Source organism: Grampus griseus, assembly GCF_964374135.1.
Source record: "Grampus griseus genome assembly, chromosome: 5".
Taxonomy (NCBI): domain Eukaryota; kingdom Metazoa; phylum Chordata; class Mammalia; order Artiodactyla; family Delphinidae; genus Grampus; species Grampus griseus.
The window spans coordinates 114,509,748-114,527,881 of record NC_138998.1 but is presented as its reverse complement, the minus strand read 5'-3'; positions in this window follow the sequence as shown (position 1 = coordinate 114,527,881).

The following is an 18,134-nucleotide window of genomic DNA, read 5'->3' as shown; positions in this document are numbered from 1 at the left end:
TATACTTAACTATTATGAAAGCAGACCAGTCATAAGTTAATTGTATTTTCTGATGGTAGCTATTTCAAAGCATTTTGTCATTATTTTTGACAGATACTCAGATTTACTCATATATTCCTTGCCTATTAATTTTCATGGTGGAGTCATTAAGTTAAGCTTATTTCTCTTGTGTTTCTTATTTGTGGTAGTTTGCCGGATGTATCTTTCTCAATTGATTGAATAGCAGGAGACAGATTCACCCACACTCCTTCTGTTAGTAAGATGATATAGCAAGAAGGGAGCTTATAAAAAGCAGCATGTGTAGTATCATGATCAGATTCTTGAAAAATTATAATGCCAGTGAAAAACTCAATGAAACTTAAAAATGTCCTCACGTTTAATATATTTCCAAACGCAAGTACATTTCATTCCTCCATAAAAGTGTCATATCACGGCTATGTTTCCACCACACCAATAGTTGGCGAACATTTACTTCTGAGTAAACTCAGTAGTTCCATCTGTAGCAGTTATTTCTATATCAGCTGGTTGGTTGTTAAAATTACTCAGCTGATGTTGAAACAGATTACGCTCTTTATTCTGTTGAATAAGTTAATATATGTAAAACATTTCAACCAGTGCCTGGTGTACAGTAAGCAATGTAGAATGCTACATGTTACTTTTTTTTCATGAATTTAAGCTTGGTCCTTTGACAAATTTTAAGATGAGACCATGTAGCTAACTTCCTAGACTTAAATATTATACATATATTAACACATCGTTTAAACGTTTCTGTCAAAGTAATAACCATGAATTTATTCCAGCTTTAAGCAAAGTTGTTTATATACATTTTTAAAACACTGCTTCCTAGGAAAATCTCATTACACATTTTACTCCTTATACTAGAAATAAATAAACTTGTGTGGCATCACTTTATGTACATTTCATAGACCATAATTGTAAACTTTAAGTACAGCTACTTATGTTACACAGACAGTACATTTTGTGTGGTTGTTTGCTTTGGGAACCTGTGAAGTAACTTTGAAAACTTTAGGTAGTTAACACTTTCCAAAAGTTTACCTTAAATAGAATATCTTAGGACTTCCCTGGTGGCGCAGTGGTTGAGAGTCCGCCTGCAGATGGAGGGAACGCGGGTTCGTGTCCCGGTCCGGGAAGATCCCACATGCCGTGGAGCAGTTGGGCCCGTGAGCCATGGCCGCAGAGCCTGTGCGTCCGGAGCCTGTGCTCTGCAATGGGAGAGGCCACCACAGTGAGAGGCCCGTGTACCACAACAAAACAAAACAAAACAAAAAAACAAAAAAAAGAATACCTTAAATATCTTTATGTAATATTTCCATTTTTCTGATAATCTTTTTTTTTTTTTTTTTTTTCGGTACATGGGCCTCTCACTGTGGTGGCCTCTCCCGTTGTGGAGCACAGGCTCCTTATGCACATACTCAGCGGCCATGGCTCACAGGCCCAGCTGCTCTGCGGCATGTGGGATCTTCCCGGACCGGGGCACGAACCCGCGTCCCCTGCATCGGCAGGCGGACTCTCAACCACTGCGCCACCAGGGAAGCCCCGATAATCTTTTTTTCCCCAACATAGATATGACTTGAGGTGTGTGTTGGAACTCTGCACATTGGAATATGTATGGATTTGAAAAGACCCGTGTGGAAGCTTTGAATATTGATGAATTGAAGGAATCCTGCTAGTTCACAGGAATTATGGCCCAATAAAATAAGAGAGGGACCATATTTAAAATTTAACAAACCCACACGTTGTATGTATAATGGAAAATTACTATTAAATTTGATATCAGGAGAAACCACTTCTAACTAAAAATGTGTTTTATGAAAATAGTCTAGGTTTTTCAGCTTAAAATTGTAACTCTCAAAATAGTTTCAAAAGTCCAGTCCTAATACACTTTGGTTAGTACCTGCTAAAGTCAGTTAAACAATTAACAAAATGTGAAATTTAATATGGCATTTTATTTTTCCTTCTATTTTTTTAAAAAAGATTATTTTTCAGTTATAAGACTTAAATGAAATAAGGTTAGGATGCCCTTGTTTATTGCTAATCCGGGCTATGCTTTTAAAGTAACTGTCTCATTTGCCATTTGAGACCATGTTAAGAATAGCTAGGTTCCAATAATAAGTGCTAATAAACAGAAAGTCATCATAGTTAAATTTACCTTTACCTTTTTTTCCTAACTACATATCAGGTTGTATAGATTTACAAGATTAACAATGTACAGTATAGACTTTGTTGTTCATGGGTAGACTTCTATAGGCCCGGAAGTAGATGAATTCTAAAAATCAATTTGGAAGGAAAAGGACCTGAGGATATGAGCATACCAAACTCAGTGAGCTCTTTTTCTTAAGTCTGTAAGGATCCACCACTTGGGATGGTGTTTACCTTAAGAAAACATTTCATAAGTGGAAACTGAATCCTATAAACTATTGTTTAATATGTTGCCAATAAAGTAAGGAACATCCCCAAAGGTCCCCAGGTAACAGGTAACCTAAAAGCAATCAACATATAAGCTAAATAGTAAACTCTGAAAATTGACAATTGCTCTGTAAGTGGGTTAAAATGAAGCAGGGCAGTGATGGTACTGAGGAGAAAGAATAGTGCTGACATTAATTCAATCATCAGGAGTTTGACCTGCAATTCAGAGGAGTCTAGACTGTGCAACGTTCTGCCTGTGACATTAGCCAAGTTTCTAATCCTCCCTGAGCCTCAGTTTCCTCAGTTGTAAAACTGAGCCAATAGAACTCACCTTACTGAATTGGTATAAGAAATAAATGGGAAGTACTTAGACAAGACTTGGGCACACAATTTTTGTTAAATATATCAAGTCATAGTTGTTGTTGTTACAACAAAGTAGAGTTCGACATTGAACTTTTTCTTTTTCTTCACTGTGACTCTTAATAGTGTCCGATTACCTCTGACAACGGTTAAGGCTGCAGTAATTTAAGTGATGAATTTAACTCTTTTTGTCTGCAGAGATTAACTGCTCTTACCTGTTTTGCCTTAAACTTACTCTTGGGCTCTCATTAGCACTCTTGTCATGGTCTCTTAGCTCTCCCTGTATCCTCTCTGGCTTCCTTTTAATCTGTTCACCCTCTGAAATGGATGAATGTTTAATAATGCTTCAGTGGCTTCCTCTTATTATAAGCATAAAGGCAACTCTTGATCGCAGGGACAAGGCACCCCAGTCCCATCTGCCCCGAGACACGTGTTATCTTATTTCCTCCATCTGCAACTCTTTTCTCCTCTCTGTTTCTCTTCACTCCTCAGGACCGCCCATCTAGGTGTGTGTTTTGTGCAACCTCAGCGTTTTCAGATCTCTCTCCAAACTGTATATTTGAAAATAATAGTTAAAATATTTTTCCATGGTACAAAATGTCTTTTTTTGAGAGGACATAAGTGGTGAGATATAAAACAAGGAATTTCAAGTCTTCAGAGTCCAACTTCCATCTCTTTCCATTGCATTCTACTCCACTTCATTTTTGGCAAATTCTAAGTCCTTTTACGCCCAACATTTTAAAGTTACCTTCTATAACTGGTCCCCAGATCCTATCAATGGCGTTAATGGTTTTTATTTCAACTTCCATATGCCTGGTTGTAATATATTATTATTACATTCCAGGACTAATACAGAAAACTCTTTTTTTTTTTTTGCGGTACGCGGGCCTCCCACTGCTGTGGCCTCTCCCGTTGCGGAGCACAGGCTCCGGACGCGCAGGCTCAGTGGCCATGGCTCATGGGCCCAGCTGCTCCGCGGCATGTGGGATCTTCCCTGACCGAGGCACGAACCTGTGTCCCCTGCATCGGCAGGTGGACTCTCAACCACTGTGCCACCAGGGAAGCCCCAGAAAAGTCTTAATCAACTCCCTCCTTACATCCCAAACTCCCATCAGTGCATACCATGCAATGCTTCTAGAATAATCTTCCTAAATTTCAAATCTGATAGTCTCTCCCTGCTCTTGGGAAAAAAAAAAAAAAGTTTACCTAAGATATACAAAGTAAGCCTCTCCCTTCAGTTTTAGACTTACCTACAACTGGATAGCCCTTCCGTATTCCTCCTCGCCTCTCACTCCACTGAAAGGCAGGGACTGACTCTTGTTGGCTTTTGTACCAACCCCCCACCCACAAGCACACAGTCAACCATTCAGCCCCTAGCAAAGTGGCACTTACTAAATACTGCTGCTGCTTAACTTCATGATCACATAGAGCTGTGACATAGCCCTCGTAGCTACAGTCAGATTCGAAGGAGAAATTGGAATGCTTATTAAAAAAAATCCTCTTTGCAGTTTTTTAGCCTTTAGAAAAATATATCTATATTCTCAACTGTCACATAAGCTGCAAACCAAGCTTTTCAAATAAGCAAACTCAGAATTGTTAATAGCAAAGAGAAGAAACAGAATCTGAACGGAAGCAATTCCCGCATCCTCTGTCTGAGAAAATGTAGGGAACAAAGCACCAGATCAGATGCCATTTTCAAGCAGCAGTTTGAGTCAGAATAAATGAATAAATTAAGGAAACTTATTTCGTGGCTTTAATATCTTTAGTAGTGCATTAAGGTCTAGTCACCCTTCAACACTCCTCCCTACCTCCCCCGCCCCACTCACCTTCAACAACAGAGTTCTACATCAAAGTGATTAGCTGCTGGACATTTCAACGTATTAAAATGACATTCTAATTAATCCAGGTAAGTAGCATTGCTCTTAGAAGCTAATGATGAGAGGAAAGCCGTGATTAGTTATGTCAGGTTAGAAAATTTCATCAGTCTCATGCTGCTTACATAACTAAATTGTCAGAAAACCACAGTCCTTGAGAAAGAAGAAAGCTGTTTATCCCCAACTTCAGATAGAATTGAAACAAATCTAAATGGCACAAAACATATATTTAAAAAAATGAGCAAGGGTCAAATCATGAGAAGAAAGGAATTATTTAGCTACTACTTTGTATCGTGTGGTAACAGCTTTATGTTCCAAATCTAAAATGGTCCTGGGCATCCAAGAGCACTCTTCACCAGTCGGCCACACTTCCACCATATGCTCAGCATTGGAGCCTTTTCCTATCACTGGAGGGTAAGATGGAGCTAGCTAATCACACCAAATGTGATTTCAGAAGAAAGACCGTCAGTTCATCATAATAGAAAAGTGAAAATACTAAGAAGGTAATGACACTAGTATCAGCAATTTCAAATTATGTTTATAAAAAAAGATAAAGTGAGGATTTATGCAACTATACTTTCAGTAACTATTTTAAAAGACAAAAGCCTCATATTTTCACTAAGAAATAAAAAAATATTGACATGGAATGCATAATTTTATTGTGCTAACTGAATTGTTAAAATTTGGAAATTTATTCCATGTTTTAGCATAATATTTGGCATTCTAACATGATAGACATTAAAGAAATCAGAAGTGAAATTCAGAGTGTAGTCCTTAATTTATTACAAGTTCTTATTATAAAAGTATGCATGGTGGATGTTAAGAAAGACCCTATATAATGTGACTGAGACATAATTTTTACTGCCCAAAGTTACAAAGAAAAAAAGTCTTAAGTAAAATATTTTCATTTAAGAATAAGAGTAGGGCTTCCCTGGTGGCGCAGTGGTTGAGAATCTGCCTGCTAATGCAGGAGACACGGGTTCGAGCCCTGGTCTGGGAAGATCCCACATGCCACGGAGCAACTAGGCCCGTGAGCCACAACTGCTGAGCCTGCGCATCTGGAGCCTGTGCTCCGCAACAAGAGAGGCCGCGATAGTGAGAGGCCCGCGCACCGCGATGAAGAGTGGCCCCCGCTCGCCACAACTAGAGAAAGCCCTCACATAGAAACGAAGACCCAACACAGCAAAAATAAATAAATAAATTACTAAAACTCCTACCCCCAACATCTAAAAAAAAAAGTGCTAAAAAAAAAAAAAAAGAATAAGAGTAAAAACAAGTCCCTTTTTTAAGCAGCTTGAATTCACTTCCAACTGACTCAAAATCAGAAATCACATTTTCTAGGACTAACTTGGTCTAACTTCTTCCAATAGGTGTGGCTGAGATGTCCTCACCTGGTTGCAGAATACTTCTGAGCAGTGATACTAGCAAGCACTGACAATAATAAGCTTGTTCAATCTACAGTGGAGAAAGGGAACTGGCAGTTTCATAAATTGGCTACTGCAAATTCTTTGAAGCTTTTCCCATTGATAAGTAGTATTTATGTTTCCTATTTATGGAAATCTTGGCAGACTTGTGACAGCTAGGAAGGAAGAGACACTATGTGTCTTCTTAGGCTAGGTCATAAAAGGCCGTGCAGCTTCCACCTGGTTCTCCTGGAATGCTTGCTCTTAGAATGCTTTGTCTTGGGTGTACCCTTCTGGGACCCAGCTGTCATGCTGTGGGAAGCTTAAGCCCCATAAACAGGACATATGTACGTGCACCAGGTGATAGTTCCAGTCTTCCAGTGACTCCAACTCAAGTGCCAGACAAATGAATGAAAAGTCTCTAGATGATGCCAGCTACTTGGGTCCAGCCCAGCTGAGGCTCCAGACCTTATGGGCCGAGACAAGCCATCTTCTCTGTGTCCTGGTCACACTTCTGCCCTACAGAAGCATGAATGTCATAACATGCTTGCTCTTTTATGCCACTAAGATTAGGGTATTATGCAACAATCAATAACCAGAAAAAAACTAATAATTTTTGACATAACTCCATATATTCAATTAGTGTATTTAGACTTTTACATATAGTTCATTTAATATTTACCGCAAAGTAAGACAGGTATTTTTAGTCTGCTTATACATGAAAACCTGGAGTTCAGAGAATTTAAGTAACTTATCTGAGATGGCTCTATTTTTAAGTGGTGGGATGGAAATTGAAAACCAGGATTGCCCATGTCTGAAGGCCATTTTGTTATTATTGATATTTTTCCCATCATGTTTATAAAAGCTAGAAAAAGGAGCCATCCTCTTTAATGGCTGTTTTAATGTTTCTCAAGCTTAACATCCTAGACACTGTCAAACATGATCAAATGAACATTCCATCATTTCAGTCAAAAAATACTTTTTCATAACATACTCTGGAGGGAGGGCAAGTTGCTGAGTTAATATTTTAATTGGTCTGTTATCTGACTCTTAGTAGTTGCTTACAGTGTGCTTGTTGAAATGATAAATTAGTGAATGAATAAATTAACAAGCTTGTATTAACTTAGGAGCAGAATTCCTTGAGGATGTTTCTCAGAGGTTGATCGATGCCTTCATAGAGCAATGCAGTAATCTTTTATTTTCATATTTGCTTATTTTCTGCTCTTTATTGTAAGATAAGAGGGGAAGGTATTTATTCCTTTCATTACATCAGTGAAGTATCTTATTTGAGTGGACACTTAATACTCTTTGATAATGCCTTAAACTGGAAAGCATAGAATGGAGATGCAGAATGAATCAGGATTCTCAGGTCATTTCCACAAAATGAACTTGAAATAACTGCACAGCAAGAATAGGTGTCTTAAAATCTCATAGAACTACTATAAAATTAAAAAAAGGCAAGACACTAGAAACATTTCTGATATTTTGGAAGCTAACATGTGGTATAAGGTAATGTCTCTCATTACTATTATCATTAAAATATTGCCATCCTTAAGGAAACGGTAATATGTTGACTGAAGCCTTTTTTGTATTGGTGTTTCTATGATACTAAAAATCAAATAAAAGTATAATCCAATACAACCAGTTCTATACAATTTATATTATCATTGCTAAATTATTAGGTTAATGATGCTTTTAAGTGAAAAGTAGCTGCAGGAAGTCATAGGAGCTAGTAAGGTTAAGCACTTAACTGATGGGAATCTGACCCATTCATCTCAGATTCACCATGGCCCAATCTCATATTGATTTTATTTCGTAATGGATTAACTCGACATTGTGAGATCTCATAGGGGAAACTTTTCTCTAAAGATACGGGCAAAACAATTATTCTTTAAAAAAATTTGGTCTAGAGGAAAGGTCTTGAAAGATGAAATTCTTTTACTGGAATATGTAGTTAACAGATGTTTTCTGAAGACCTTTTACTAATTACAAGTACTACTTGCAAATATAGTCCATCAAACAAAAAAGATTAACACATTAATTAGGTAACTACGGCAATTAAAAGTGTTTCAGGTTTCATTTTTTTCTCTGAAAAGTGTCTACAAAACCATGGTTTTCTGTGATATGACTATGTGGCAGTGTATCTTCAAATATTTTCCAAATATTTATCAAGAGGCTACTATATGGTAAGCACCGTACATATAATGATATGCAAAGCAGAAACTGTCCCTGCCATCATGTTGATTACAGTCAAAATTGAGGACCCAGTTGTTAATCGTTCAAACTGAGCTGTGAACAAAATTTAGTAGGGAGGTTGTGAGAATGGTATTATAAAAGGAGGACTTTACACGTTACCTGAGGTCAGAGGATGCTTGACGAGAAAACCTCTGTACTTAAACTACTGCTCCATTCGGCGGGGTGCAGGTAGGTTAACTCCAGAACCAGAGGGCTTGAACTGCTTGAATCCAAATGAGATTGAAAACCTGTTTTTCTGCCAGTCTGTCCTTCCTCCCCTATTCTCATCTCCTATCTGGGGATCTGTGTTTTTCTCAAGATGACTTAAAGAAGAAAGTAGAAATGGCCTTTTACAGAAATCTTACTTTACTGTATCACTATCGTATCCCACTCACTGTGGTAGCATATTCCAACTGACAGAAGGACAAACACATGAAGTCACACCCATCTAATGAACATATTTAGGACATCAGCAGTCCAGGCCTGGTTGAGCTTTGCCACGATGGGTTCTGTTTCCTTACGGTCTCTATCTGAGAATGAAGATCAGTGCTATGTGTCTTTTCTGCAGCCTCCTTTCTCTTGGTTTCTTACCTCCAGTGGGTGACTCCACACATACCTGAGAGCAAGGAGCAAACATCCGTACTCATAGTTTACCATGTCTGATCCTATATGGAAAACAGAAACATTTCACCCAGTGAAGCTGCGATATCCTCAGAACCACAGCTCTGTTAAAACAATTGCACAGCAGTTTGAATTACCATTAATAGCTAGATTTTCAGACTCAAGTATTTGCAATCAGAATACTCTAGTTTCTTCCAAAATAATGGATCACAATTTGTTTCACTTATATGTAAAGAAATGATTGATTTATGGACTTTTTATATAACAGAGAAACACTATTCTTTACATTGAATTTGGATCCACCTCTTGCTAAATTGAAATTATATATATGGCTTTTAAATAGTTGTTTCTTCTCCAGGTTTCACTCTGGATTCAAAAATTTCAGTGCTAAGCTTTAGGCAGGGTACCCTCTGTCATCGACAAAATTATAAATTCTGTTTACTATCTTGATGAGGAGATACTGTTTGTCAGGTTAAAAATTGATCCATGTAGTACTACATTAAGTTACAAAATAAAATTCTGAACTGCAGACCTTTAAGTTATTGCAAGTATATACAATCTCTGCATATTTGTAGTGGAAGAAATAGTCCAGGAAGTTAGGTAAAACCATTCATGCATTTGTTCTTTCCATATTTTTATGTAAGCCTTGTAGATAGAAAGATGAATAAGACCTTATCTGTTTTAAGGGGTTTATAATATAGTTGACGGATAGATGAATATATTAAAAAAGAAGTACACACTATTACAGGTGCTATGTAAGATGTCTCTAGAGCTTATGGTGAGAGCACCAAGGAAAGAACTGATAATTCTACCTGGGATCAAATTTTAAGGGTTATGATAAACTAATTGAGGAGATGGTTTTAAATGAAACATGATCTTTTAAAGGTAAGTCAATCTTATCAACAGTTCTGTTTTTCAATATTGAAAATAAATTTTAAAGGCCTATTTGATACACTTTTTCTCAATCCTTCACTGGCTTCTCCCTGCTACCCTCACAGAGCAGCAGCCTCTCCAACTACCAACATTTTCTGCCCTTTAAAATGAAGTTTATCTTAATTTTAGCATGAATAAAACAAAATAAGGATGATGAGTCAACCACCCAAAGGTCACATCAAGATATTCTAGAAGCAAATTAAAGTGACATTTGCTTAATAAACGCCTTTTATATTCATGTACTGGCTTTCCTCCATTAAAAGTAAATATTCAGAGCCACTGTGATTTAACTAAAAAGTGTCAGTAACATTTTGAGCTCTCCCAATTTATGCTTGATTAATGTCTAAAGACATTAGATTTCATTTTTCCCCCCTCAGTTCCAGTAAAGACTGTTTTCTCTTACTTTCTTCCAACGTGTTTTCATAAGGTATAAAAGACAGATTGCTAATGATTTTCTGTTGTGCTTTGTAATTTTGAAAAATGAGATTCAGTTCTCCCAGTAATAAGCATGGTTTCAAAATATTTTTTCCACATAAGTGTGTCACTCATAATTTCTAGAACTTTCTATAACAGCCATAAAAAAAAGTCTTAGTGTTGCCTCCTGAGAAAACTGTTTTAGACAAAAGAGCTGAGCCCACCTGGGCCATACACACTGACTGTGCTTTGTAACTATACATACTATTGCCCAGTGTTTATACCTTGGTACAGTGATTTCCAGAGGAGGAAGAATGTTCCTTCCTCCAGTGTTATGTTTAATTAAGGGGGCTCCATGCCACAACTGAGCTCCCAGTGTTAACTAATTTAGTTATACTCTTTGAATTCACTTGGCATCCATTTTTCCAGGCACACAGCACTGCCAGTAGGATAGTTGAACTGGAAGAGATTGTGGCGTCAGTTGCTCTGCCTACATCAAAGTAGAATTTCCTCTCCATTCAGGTTTTGGGACAGAGAAGCTATCACTTAATTATTCTTTTCCTATTCTTACAATGAGTTCTCTAAGAGGCCTCACTGCCTTTTCGTTTTGTTTGGTCTTGGTCAGCATCATAGCCTAGGTCATTAGCTAGGTTATAAGAACTGCAACTCTCAAAGGCATAAAAGGTGTTAGTCCCAGGAGACTCTTTCCTTCTAAGTACATTTGTGAGCACAAACAGAATGTCCTCTTAATGACTGCACCATAATTCTACATGTTCTACATGTGTGCTTACTTATTCAGTGTACTTGTACTTGTGGCCCAAAATAGGTATAATTTTTCTAATTAAATTATCAATACTTGGAAACAAAATGTAGGTCCTCTATAGAGTTTAATATATAGCTATTTTGTTATGCTTAGTGATGTCATTATTCAGGGATTCTTTCTATCTGATTTTTCTACTTAATCTGTCAGAGGGTTAACTCTATACTGTCCTGTTTATTTCTCCTTGTATTTCTGGAATTCTTTTGTTTTATATATTTCAACACTCTTACTTGGAACATAAAGGTTATTAATATTTTATGTTTATTACGGATTTTGTCTTTCAACATTATAGATTTTCAGACACTATTTTCAATCCTTGCTTTCTTTTTTGTATTTACCAGATTATGTGTATCTTTGTCCATCATCTTATTTTTTGCTTTTGTTACCTTTATTGTTCACAGGGTATAGTTATTATGTGTCTTTGTGTGTTTTTTATAACCCACTTTTGTGGTCTGTTTTTTTCTGAGTACATTTTTCCCCCATTTTTGTTATAATAGGTAGTTTTGTCAAATTTCTGGCACATGAGTTTATTTTCTGTTTTTAATGCTTTTTCTTTCAGTTTTGACTCCATCTATGCCATATTGTTCCATTGCTGTGCCGTATTTTTGGCCATTTCCCAGTAACTTGAAAGAATACGAGTTAAAAAAATTTAATGATTGTTTACACTAGTCAATTATATATTTAAACATATGTTTCAAATTTCAACATAAGAATAACAATGAAGACAAGACAGCTTCTTCAATAAGTGGTGCTGGGAAAACTGGACAGCTACATGTAAAAGAGTGAAATTAGAACACTACCTAACACTATACACAAAAATAAACTCCAAATGGATTAGAGACTTAAATGTAAGACCAGACACTATAAAACTCTTAGAGGAAAACATAGGAAAAACACTCTTTGACATAAACCACAGCAAGATCTTTTCTGACCCACCTCCTAGAGTAAGGAAAATAAAAACAAAAATAAACAAATGGGACTTAATTAAACTTAAAAGCTTTTGCACAGCAAAGGAGACCATAAACAAGACAGAAAGCCTTCAGAATGGGAGAAAACATTTGCAAATGAAACAACAGACAAAGGATTAGTCTCCAAAATACACAAACAGCTCATGGAGCTCAATATCAAAAAAACAATCCAGTTAAAAAATGGGCGGAAGACCTAAATAGACATTTCACCAAGGAAGACATACAGATGGCCAAGAGGCACATGAAAAGATGCTCAACATAACTAATTATTACAGAGATGCAAATCCAAACTACAATGAGGTATCACCTCACACCGGTCAGAATGGCCATTATGAAAAAATCTAGAAACAATAAATGCTGGAAAGGGTGTGGTGAAAAGGGAACCCTCCTGCACTGTTGGTGGGAATGTAAATTGATACAAACACTATGGAAAGCAGTATGGAGGTTCCTTAAAAAACTAAAAATAGAAGTACCATATGATCCAGCAATCCCACTACTGGGCATATACCCTGAGAAAACCATGATTCAAAAAGAGTCATGTATCACAATGGTCATTGCAGCTCTATTTACAATAGCCAGGACAGGGAAGCAACCTAAGTGTCCACTGACAGATGAATGGATAAAGAAGATGTGGCACATATATAAAATGGAATATTACTCAGCTATAAACAGAAACAAAATTGCATTATTTGTAGTGAGGTGGATGGACCTAGAGTCTGTCATACAGAGAGGAATAAGTCAGAAAGAGAAAAACAAATACTGTATGCTAACAAATATATATGGAATCAAAAAAAAATGGTACTGATGAACCTAGTTACAGGGCAGGAATAAAGAGGTAGACATAGAAAATGCACTTCAGGACATGGGGTGGGAGGGCCAAGCTGGGGCGAAGTGAGAATAGCATCGACATATGTACACTACCGAATGTAAAGTAGTTGGCTGGTGGGAAGCAGCAGCATAGCACAGGGAGATTGGCTCCGTGCTTTGCGATGACCTCTAGGGGTGGGATACGGAGGGGATATGGGAACGTGTGTATACATATGGCTGATTCGCTTTCTTGTGGAACAGAAACTAACAGTATTATGAAGCAATTATACTCCAGTAAAGATCTATTAAAAAAACTTTCAACATGAGAATAAAACAGTATTTTATAAAATGAAGAATAATTACACATACACCTCTTTTCTGCCCCTTTTTTAGGGGTAAATGTATATTGAACTCTTGACCATAGGTTATTGACTGTATTAACTTACATCCTGTTTTATTCCTACTAAGTACAATCCTTTAAAAAAAAAAGACAATTCTATCTATTAATACAATGGTAATGTCAATACTTTTACCCTAACACATTCGTTTGTGAGTTATGTATTTTGGTCTAGTTCTTGTCTTCAAGTGGGCTTTTTAGAGGAGAAGGGCATGTGAACAATTTTTTATTCTTATTAAGCAGTGTTTTTCCATGATCTGGAAATACATACATGACAACTGCCCTGGGCATAGAAGTCTTGTTCTCACCTTAAAACTATGTAGACATATTTTCATTTGCCTTCTGGCATTGAGGATTCTGAGACAAAACATAAGAAACAGCTACTATGAAAAATTCTAGTAAAGTTATTATATGTCAAGATTAAAGAAGGAATCTTTAAAAAGTATCTAGAGAGAAGAATGAGTATACTAGCAATGTTTTCAGCATCCAGCTTTGGCTTTTAGGTCTGTCCAAGTTGATTGTGTTTGCTCACGATTTTGGGAGTTTAAATAAGGTTTTCTTTCCTTCTTTCCTTCTTGTCCTTCTTGTCCTCTTGATTTGGTGACTGTTTTATTTTGGTGTGACTCGGGGAAAGATGCTGTATAAGAAATACCACCGTTCTTAAGGGTTGTATTTTCTCCCTTTGGTAGTTGATGGCTAGCTACAAATGCAGTGAAGTAATTTGGAAGAGTGATAACAATTTGACTAAGTTTATTGCAAATAAAAGTCGGTCTATAACTACTTTTAGAAAATTAGAACTTCAAGGGACTATGGTCTGAGCTCCTGGATTTTTTAGGTGGGCACGCAGATTGAGAGGTTTATCTATGTATTGTATTTATTATCTAAATATTTAATGTCAACTCTGGGAATATAATAAAGTTTCCTACTATCACCCAGAATTTTATCCATCACTGTTTTTCTCAAATGCTGTATTTGTGAGCTAATATGGCTGGTAGGAAAAAAAAATTCTGATTTATTTATGACTCAAATACATGAAATATATTGTGATTATACTGGATTCTGATACTTTGCGTTTGATGCCCTTCACAAATGAAGGACTTATTTACCCAGCTGCCTGGAGTGTCATAGACAAAGAGCCTTCTAGAATTTCCTTGGCTGCTGAGAGCCACCACCTCACCCATGGTCATGTCCCTTCTCAGGGCAGCCTTCACCCATGACTGACTTATGTATGGGGCATGAAGGCCCACTCTTCTAATCCCAAGTCAGACACCTCTGAAGATCCATCTCAGCTCCAGAAATCCCCATACGTTTGGTTGAGGACTGAGACTGTATCAGTCTTCATCTTCTCCCTGTCTCCAGTGTTGCTTCCTCCTTTTCCCTTCTACAGGTTTTAATCTTAAGGACGCTTCCTAATAACCTTCCTGTACCTTAGTCTTCATTTCAGATTCCTGTGTTACCCAATCAAACCTGGAATAAGATTAAAAAAAAAAATCTTTCTGGTACTGATATAGTTGGATATATTTTTCTTACATAGCTTGAATCTTATTTTTAGCTTCAGCATGAGAGTACAAAAGAACAGGCCTACAATTCCCCAAGGTTTACTTGATTTTATCTTTGTGAAGCTCACTGTCTAGTCAGTAAGCATTTGTGTACCAGATCCTGTGCCAGGTGCTGGTGATTAAGTGCTGATGACAAAGGGGTAGAGCCCTGACATACTGAAATATTATTAGAAGACTCCTAAATAAAAATCAGTAATCACACAAATACATACGACATTTACATATTAAAATGAGTACTATGAAAGGAGATGTAATAAACATAAGAAAGGTGGGGGAGGGAGTTTGAAGATGCAGTGAGATAAGGTAGGATCCCGAAAGGCCACCTTGAGAAAATGATATGTAAGGTGAAGACCAAAAAATGAAAAGATAACAAGAGAATTTCTGGAAATGGGAAAAGCACCTGCCAAGGTCGTGTGACAGGAGAATACTTGTATATCGGTAACTGAAGTTCAATATGGCTGGACTGTAATAAACAGGGGGGGGGGTTGCCTGACATGAGGTTGTAGATATGGTTAGGGGCTCAGATATGGGGTGTGATTTTTCTTCCACAAGCATTAGGAGGCTTCTGAAAGATTTAACCAGGGCAGTGATATGATGTAATTACTTTTAAAAGATTATTACTCTCTTTGCCATGTAGAAGATAGGTGGAGGGGGTAGAAATAAGCAGGTGTGTGAGGGACCCATTGGTATATTGAACTTAGGAGTCGACAGTGGTTTGGCCTAGTGGTTGTTAGTAGATTTGAAGCTGAATGTATGCATTAGATGCATTTCCAAACTTACAGGTTTGACATGGTAGGACTACAGATTGGACACAGGTAGGAAGATGGTAAAGGAAGGGTTGAAAAGTGAGTATTCTTTGAGTTTGAGTTTGAGGTTGAGAAACTGGGTGCATTCGTGAGATGACTCCATGATGGCAGGATTCTCTGGCAAAGTTAGAGAGGCTGTGCTCTGGATTCCATGGGAAGGGACTTAACAGTAGAAACAGGGGCAATACTATTGTATGGAGTAAGGTAGAGAAGAAGAGTACAAATGCAATTTTGTTAAATCGTTTTACAGAGTTGAATAGACCATAAAGTAGTGTCCAATCCCATCTTTGTGTTATAGAGATAAGCAAACTGAAGCTTAGAAACTATATAAACCTGTCAAAGTCATCTAGAAAGCCAAAGGAATATTTTGCTTACTAGGTAATAACCTTATTTATTTAAATAGTTCTAATTATTTTAGATGTTTTATTTACTTACTTGATCACAGACAGTTGCAAATGATATTTGTTTCCATTTTTAACTTTGCTTACTTTTCATAACTTCATGTGAAACCCAACTCAAAAATTATAAATTTAGCTACTGAACTTTACACTAAGGCAATGTATTCCAAATGCTGAATATATAGAAGATAACTTTGTTGATGAATATAATATTAATTAATTGAAAGTTCGAAGGTTTACAGTTTTTTACAAATAAGTATCATTTTGAAATAAAGTCCATCTAATTATATAGGCAGCCAGAGTTCTAGTAATTGTATACATACCACCAAAATATTTTTCACACAAAATAAAATTGGAAATTTTAGAGTATTATGTGAAGAAAATCTTTTCCTGCAAGAAAAAAATGCTATCTTCTTGTGAAGGATTGCTTTAGCCACTTTGACGGGTAGGTGAAAAGGAAGTTAAATACACATCAACAAGATTAGCAAATGTGTGCTTAGAAGTATCTTACACTTGAAAACAGAATTCTATTATCACCTTTGTCAGGCTGATCCTTTTCCTCCATATTTATGTAACTTTGTCATCTACAGAAAGAGTATGGGGATCTTAAAAATAGCTGATAGTTAAGAAACACCACCGTAGCACTTTACTGAATACATAATAAAACATTTCCATCCTCTCTAAAAGCCTTTTAAAAATATACCATTATCAGTATAGCTAGCTGAGGGCCCTGCCCGTGTTCAAGCTCTCCTGTTTCTTCAGGGTGAGAATCCTATGATCTCCAGAGGATGACGCTGTGCTGTTTTTCCGCATGGTTGTTTCTGCTTACTCTTTTCATTCGTCTTTACGTATTTACTTTTTATGTATTGAAATATTCTTTCTTCAAATGTACAAAGTAAAGCTATACAGATGAGAATAGGTTGTCATTTATGTCACATGGAAGTTTAAATATAATTTGACCTTATCTGGTGTTTGTTAGTTTCTGAGGTTCCTGAATCATTGATCTAATTTTTCCAAGTGTATCTCATAATATTCATCCAAGTGCTGCTAATTATTTCCTGTCATACTCCTAAGGGGTAGTCATAAGCCTGAGGTATAAAGGGGATTCATAGAGAAAATTAGGCTTCTGAATTGGAGATGGTATCCCCACTATGGACTAGAAATATATTGAGATGATTAAAAAAAATAATACATTTTGTAGAGAAAAAAAAAAAAATTCTGCTGCAGTCTAGCTAGTTATGTGACCTCGGGCAATTTCTGTAGCGTGTCCCGACCTCATCACCTTCATCTCTGTTAAGAAACCTTTCACAAGTTCCAGTTTTTAGGTCTTTTAATGCTTTCTACTTTTAAGATTCTAGGATGTCTGCTCTAGGTGGTAAATGGTAGTGTATTTATTTGCATATTGAATTCCATGTGAAAATATTAATGAGCAATGTGGAGTTCTGCTGCTCTAATAGTTTGCATTTTTCTCAGTCTCCTTTGGGGGTTTTATTCAGTTTCCTCAGAAACCAACATGGGGGAGGGGTCACATGATAGGAGCCAGGAATAAAGGGAAAACAACACAAGGGTGCTTTGGGAAAAATACAGTATGGCTAGGGAATACTTCTCTCCAACAAAAAGACCAAGGTCACAACTCCACCTCTTTAGAAGCCAATCTGCCCTTTAAAATGTCTGGCTACACAGAAGAAGTCCCACTCATTGTTGGGCTTAAAGTACATGCTTTTCATGTGCACCTTCCTATAGCAAATGAGGAATCCTGGGGGAGGCACAGTCTAAGAAGCAAGTAAGACTATCTGGTAGCTTTTCCTAGGCTGTAAATCTTTACATAACTCCAAGCCTAATGAGGTGATGTATTCTGTTTTTCATCGTGAATTATACAGACACTTCTTTGTGATCATACTGCAGAATGGAACTAAATACCAAATAGAATTCCCATGGTTCTTATAGATGTCATTCATATGGCATATTTAAGCTTATTTTTTTCTTTTTTTTGCACTTGGGATTATATTCCATTTTAAATTTTATTTTTTAACATGTTTATTGGAGTATAATAGCTTTACAATGGTGTGTTAGTTCCTGCTGTATAACAGAGTGAATCAGCCATATGCATAC